This window comes from Panthera leo, chromosome E2, assembly GCF_018350215.1.
Source record: "Panthera leo isolate Ple1 chromosome E2, P.leo_Ple1_pat1.1, whole genome shotgun sequence".
NCBI classification, from domain to species: domain Eukaryota; kingdom Metazoa; phylum Chordata; class Mammalia; order Carnivora; family Felidae; genus Panthera; species Panthera leo.
In genome coordinates this window covers 12,207,847-12,214,854 of record NC_056693.1, presented here as the reverse complement: position 1 = coordinate 12,214,854, position 7,008 = coordinate 12,207,847, and positions in this window count along the sequence as shown.

Genomic DNA, 7,008 nt, shown 5'->3' with positions numbered 1-7,008 from the left:
ACCACCATTAATTTATTATGTTGTGCTAGGTTTTCTTGTAGATGTTCTTTATCAAGTTCAGGAAGTTCCCCCACTCTTCCTAGCTTACTGAGTTTTTATCATTGGAAGAGACGCAGTAGCACTGGCCTGCAGGGCACTCTCCTTGTGTTGTCCTCTGAGAAGCTTTCATTGGTGGATGGGGCCTGCAGTCAGGCCCAATGTGTGCCTTCAAGCCCTCTGCTGGGGCCACAGTCGGACTGGCATGTGTGGTTGTGTTCCCCATTTCCTTGGGCAGGAGTCACTTTGGAGTGGTGCTGGTCTTTATTGGGGATGTTTCTTTGGATAGGATCTGGCCAAAGCCTTATGGCGGGGGTGGGGCAGGGGCGGGCAGATCTTCAGGAGATGTGGGGGCAGAGTGAGTGATACCAGCAAGGTCAGCACCGGTCAGCTAAGAGGGGACTTGCAGCCACCCAGAATTCCTGCTTAGGCCAGGGCAGGTCCACACCATGTGTGGCAGGATGTGTTGTGTTAGCAAGTTAGGTAGGGAGTGTTGGTGCTATGTTGGTTCCTGTGTGTATCTAGGCTGGGGGGTAGGGTTGGGAAATGGCATCTACCAACTCCTTTGTTCCCAGAGAAGTCTCCCAATGATATCTGCCTCTCCAGCACATGCTCTGAGAATAATAAATCTCCTTTTCATATACTCCAGGCATTTCTCAAACTGCTGCTTCTTGCCGTATCTCTTTAGGGCTGTTTGTTGTGCTATCTCTTTAAGGGTGAGGACTCCATTTCCTATTGCCCTCCAAGCTCTTGCAGAGCCACCTGCTGACTTTTAAAGTTCCAGTTGTTAAGCCCCGTTGGTTGTAAAAACTAAAGAAATTTGGCCCCTCTCGTTTTTAAAGCCCAATGTCATGGGGATTTATCTTTCCTGTGTGGGTCCCCTATGGCTGGGGTACCTGGCATGGGGTCTGGTCCTCTCCCCTCTCTGCACCCATGGCATTCCTCCCTCCTGCAGACTATTTCATAAGTCTATTTAGCTTTCATGTCTCTGCCCTTCCTACCCTCTTTGATGTGGCCTCTTCTCTACATGGAGCTCTGGAGAGTCTGTTCTGCCAGTCTTTGGGGCATTATTGGAGTATTTATAGTGATGTGGGTGTTATCTAGATGTATCTGTGGGACATGGTAAGCTTAGGGTACTCCTCCACTGTCTTCTCCCTGGACCTTTTATTTGGTTGTTTTTTGATAGTTTCTACTTTCCAGCTAAGGTTTCTTGTTTTTTTCCCTTCTTTGGTGAGCATAGTTTCCTTTACATTTTAAACATAGTTATAATAGCTTTTAAAAATCATTGTCTAATTCCCACATCTGGATCATTGCAGTGTTGACCTCCACAGATTTGTTTTCTCTTGAAAATGAGTCATGTTTTCCTGTTTTTGTTTTCTCACATATCTAGTAATTTTGAATTATATCCTGGACATTGTGATTAATATATTCAGGAAACTCCGGATTCCATTATGTTCCTCTAGAGTATTTTCTTCTTGTATTTTTATTAGGCACTTAATTTAGCTCGACTCGAACCAAAAATGTTCCTTTTCCCGTGGGTGGTGGATCAAATTTTAATTAACTTCTGTTAGTATTGGCTTGGATTATTTGTCTCCTCTGTCTAGTTGAGGAGTCAACAAGACATTTGGGAAATGCTTATATACAGAACTTGGGGTTTCACCTCTCTGGCCCTCTTCCAGGATATTCTACACACTTTATTTTCCAGCAGCAGTTGTGTAGGCCTTGAACAATTTTGTTGGAAAACTTATGATTTTCCATCTACGTTTTAGTTGACCAAAATAGTGCAGACTGGACTTGCTCTCTGGGTAAAAGCCATGAAAATCAGGAAACTGACCTTGTGTTATTTCTTTCTTCCAAGTGTTGACCATCTCCAGAATCTGCGTGCCTTTTGTTCACTCTCAAATGCCTTTGGATAGTTTTTCCTGTACTATTTGGTCTAGAATTTATACTTGTCATCTGCTGGAGTTTTGGTGCAACAGGGACCATTTGGTCAGCAGATTTAAAATGCTTCTCTCATTCTTATACTTCATATATGGTTACTTGTTTACATATATTTACACCACTAAGCAGTTCACCTCTAAAGCAGTGTTTTCCAACTACATCACGGTAATTCATGAGATGTTGCACAGATAAGTAATTATAGCAACTGATCAATCTCCAAAGTCTTAATTTTTTTTTTTAAGTTTATTTGAGAGCACAAGAAGGGGAGGGACAGAGAGAAGGAGAGAATACCAAGCAGGCTCTGCATTTTCAGCACAAGCTTGATGTGGGCTTGATCCCATGAACTGTGAGATCATGACCTGAGCCAAAATTGAGTTGGATGTTAAACCAACTGAGCCACCCAGGCACCCCTGAAATTATTTTGTACAAATCCTGAGTGTTGGCATTATTACTATAATAGCCTTATTCTCACTAGAACTGCAATATGACTCTTACGTGAAAGATAATAAATTGGGGTTGGAGCTAGTGTGCAAAAACACACTTAAGTCACAGCCTATTTGGACCACAAACTGTAGATTGCTTCATCTAGCATATATTCCTAACCCAGTTTTCTCTTCCCTGCCTTTCTATAGACTGGGAAACATAAACACTCTTGAAGTATTCCTTGCTGTTAGAGATTGACATGAGACACAGTTTTGGGCATTGGGATTTAAGGGGAAGTCTGATCTTCTTTCCACACATAGGGGAAATTAAGGTGGGAGAGTGAAAGGGAGTAGGAGTGATGAATTTTAGGTCCTTGTGAGTTCTAAAAGTTATTAAAATGAGAATAAAGAGGATATAGGCTGGTAAAATGAGAGTTGGTGACTGGATTGGAATGTTTGAGATTATAGAGGGTTTCTGGTTACTTTCTTGTAAGATGTTACCATTGGAATCAGAGGCTGAGGTGATGTGGAAGACAAGACCATTGGTGGCACAGCAAAGAACTGAGAGTCCAGGTTTTTGGAAGTGGATATAATAATCTTCAAGTAGTGTGACAAGAGTAGTGGCAGGGTAACAGGACTCGTTCTGGAGATAAAATCAAGGAACAAGAAGAATGAAGATCGGTTGATAGCTGCATGAAGGAACAGTGGGTAGTTTGTGCAAATCAATGGGCAGAGGGGAGATGGAGATAATGGTTTGGGAGGGAAAATGAACAACAGATACCTACCCCATGTCCAAGTCTAGTAACTAGTACAAGGAATGTGAGAGAAAAGAGACAATTTGGAAGAGTTAGAATCCTTGGTCGGGGACAACTTTCTTCATTGAAATTTCATGGCAGTTATTAAGAATGCCTTATTAACAGGCAGCTTTTTTCCAGTAAATTGTCCAAGTCTCAGAGCAGCTACAACTGCACATCAACTGCAGAGTTTGGTAAACTTTCTCTGACCCTAAAAGTCTATACTCACTAGTTCTTTCTCTTTTCATATATTGATGTATAGATTTATATTTATATGTGTATATAAGTATACACATATATTTTTTTTATTTTAATCCTGGATTTCAAATATAAAGAAAATACAAAGACTTAACCATTTGTAAACCACCAAACTTCTGTGAATCCACCCAATTTCCACCATGCGTTTTAACCTCCCCATTCCTGTGGCCTATCTACACAAAGGAATATATAATATAAAGATTAATTTCATGAAAAATGAAAAGTACTTATTGTATATTTCTAAGGAGGTAACTCAAAAACTTTAATAAATATGTCTAACCGTATGTCTAAATAAAAGGAAATCAATACAAATAAAAACATTAGGGTACTTATGGAACTAGAGTTTCATCAGAACTTAATTCATTTACCAATTTTTGTAAATCACAAGATACGGAGAGCTTGAAAGGGAATATAAACATTAAAGAAAAGAATCTAACTTTATTTCAAATGAATAATATAACTAGATTGAATGGAAACAAAAAAGAAATAGACAAAGTTACTTTTAAAGTACTTTATATACTTGGTTTAAAGAGAAAAATTCTTGTAAACAAGTCCTGAACACAGCCAGGTTTATTTTTTGCAATGCTATTGTTTATTTTTTGAGAGAGAGCACGCACGAGTCGGGGAGAAGGACAGAGAGAGAGAATCTTAAGCAGGCTCCATGCTCAGCATAGAGCCTCATGCAGGGCATGACGCCATGACTGTAGGATCATGACCTGAACTGAAATCAAGAGTTGGATGCAAAACTGACCGAGCTACCCAGTTACCCCCGCAATGCTATTGTTTAGCAACTCAAAACTACTTGCTGTGTATTAAAGGACTGAATAACCAGTAAACAGATTGATGACAGTGGGAACTGATTTCCGACTATTGCAAAAGAAGTTAATATGGAAGAGGGACAGACTAGACATACTTATTTGAAGTTGAAGGTGTCTTCATTTTTCGCATACATACATATACAGGAAGGACTGATACCCCAATAATGATAACACATAGCACGCAGATCTTGGTTTCTAAGTACCATTCCACTCAAAGGAATCAGGTCTTTGTAGAATCTGTGGCTGCAGCAGGCAGTATACAAGATAAACCCAAAATGCTATTAGACCAGAAATCAAGTGTTCATATTGATGATACATACAGATAAAAAAGAGACACAGGGGAGAAGGGAAAGCTCCTGTAATGATGGAATGCCAATTGCTAAATATAGGAGGAATGACAGAGCAAGAAAGCCATCGCTTTGCAATCATCGCAGTAATAACTGAGACCGAAGATATCAACAATAAAACTAGCAGGTGAAAGATTGTAATAAGGTACTTGTTACACAAAAATCTCCCCACAAATTACTTATTAATATCAAAGGCAAAACAGCAATTTTATAGTGGAGAAACCTTGAAGTTGTCAGTTTATTCAAATGATCAAAACTAGGATCACCGATAAATGTGTTTCCTGGTTTAATGCACTGAGAAGTATGTGTCATTCATGGAACATGCTTGCCACACTGATTTGAATCTAATCATGAGAGATCACACCAAAATTTAGGGATAGTCTACAAAATAACTAGCCCATACTTTTCAAAGATACTGATTTCATGAAAGAGAAATACCGTGGAGCTGATCCAGATTTAAAGATTTGGGGCGCCTGGGTGGCTCAGTCGGTTAAGCGGCCGACTTCGGCTCAGGTCATGATCTCATGGTCCATGAGTTCGAGCCCCACGTCGGGCTCTGTGCTGACCGCTCAGAGCCTGGAGCCTGTTTCAGATTCTGTGTCTCCCTCTCTCTGACCCTCCCCCGTTCATGCTCTATCTCTCTCTGTCTCAAAAATAAATAAACGTTAAAAAAAAAAAATTAAAGATTAAAGGAACAGGACAACTTAACGACCTGTCTTAAGATTAGATCCTGGAATAGAGAAAAAAAAATTGTTATAAACATATTATGGGACAACTGTGGAATTTGAATAAGCTGTAGAGTAGAAAACATTATAACCGAGTATGGTAATCTTAAGACACGTTTGCAAATTCCTTGACACTCCTCTTATCAAAAGGTGGAGTCCGTGCTCCCTCTCTTTTTGATCCTGGATGGGTTTTTGTAACTGCCTCCTCGAATTAACACTGTAACTTCTGAGGGTAGATTAGACGAGGCCATAGTACGTCTGCTGATTTTTGTTAGGATACTCTGAGCCTCCACGTAGTGTCCAGTCGGTATGAAGTGGCTCTGCGACCACAGAGATGGAAAGACATGCCCGAGGAACCAAAGCTGTGTGGGTCCTCTCAACTCAGGTATTATACAGTTGAATGACCTGCTTGGTCTGTAATCACAGTGGATAACCTAAGGATGTATGGGAATTCTGTTCTTGCATCTTTTCTGAATGTTTAGAATACGCTGAAAATAAAGGCTTTAAAATGCTCTCAAAACAAGTTAAAATTTTACTATAATACCCCCCCTTTTAAAGGTAATTGTATCATACGTATACATGAGAATATTCTACATACATAGCACAGTATATCCAGAGGTATGAATATGATCTGATTACTTTTAAAGGGGACATAATAGGTTGACATGCATCTATCTCCTACAAAACTCTGGCCACTCTTATTTGCATATCCTGGGTATTTACCAGTGTTAGTAACCGTAAGTTTATTTTTCATGTGATTTTGCATAGTATTGCGCTGAATAGATAAACCATAAACTGTTTGGTCAACCCACCTGATGAATGCAAACTGTGCTATAACCAATAATGAAACAATGAACATCCTTTCATGCGTCTTTGTAAACAGGTTCCCGTGACATATGGTGAGATAAAGCCATCCATATGCATATCTGTAGGTATACATGTTTGTTGGTCCACACATACTGGGAGGGCGCTAACCTAGTTTTCTCATGAAAGATGGTTCTCTACCTGCCATTATAGATCAAGGTCGTTATCTTTTTTTTTTTTTTTGCAGTTGTATATCATTAGAACATATTTACGCCAATATTTTGCTAAGAATTTTTTTTTTTTTTTATAAAATTAAGTATAAGCATCCTGTGTCCACTCCCACTTTCCCTATAATCTTTTAAGCGAAGCCTCTAGTGCTATGATTGCCAGGTCAAAGGGTATTGTGATATTGACCAGCTAATGGTGTTCGCTCCTAACAAGAGGCACTGAATGCTGAATGCTGTGCAAATGGTAATCCATCTAAATTGTTACATTTAATGAAATCTCAATAAAATTCAACAGGTTTCTTGCTCCACACTCCCTTTGGTGGGGGGCGGGGTGTGACAAAATTAACGTACTTGAAATCTGCTAAAGCCCCTGCCTACAGAGGTCTGTGTGGGGGACTTATGCACAGAGAAGGCAACCTAAGCCTAAATGGAAAAAGGAGAAGAAACCGATTATTAACAATTCAAGTTTACTAAAAAACTTTTTGTCATTAGTAACTATTCAACACTTTTAAAGAGTTAACAGTGAAATCTACCTTAATGGATTAGGGTCCAAAATTCCCAAGCATATAAATTGTATCATGTTATTAGATTGCTTAAAAACAGTATTTTTCAGTCTATAAAATACAAATAACATTA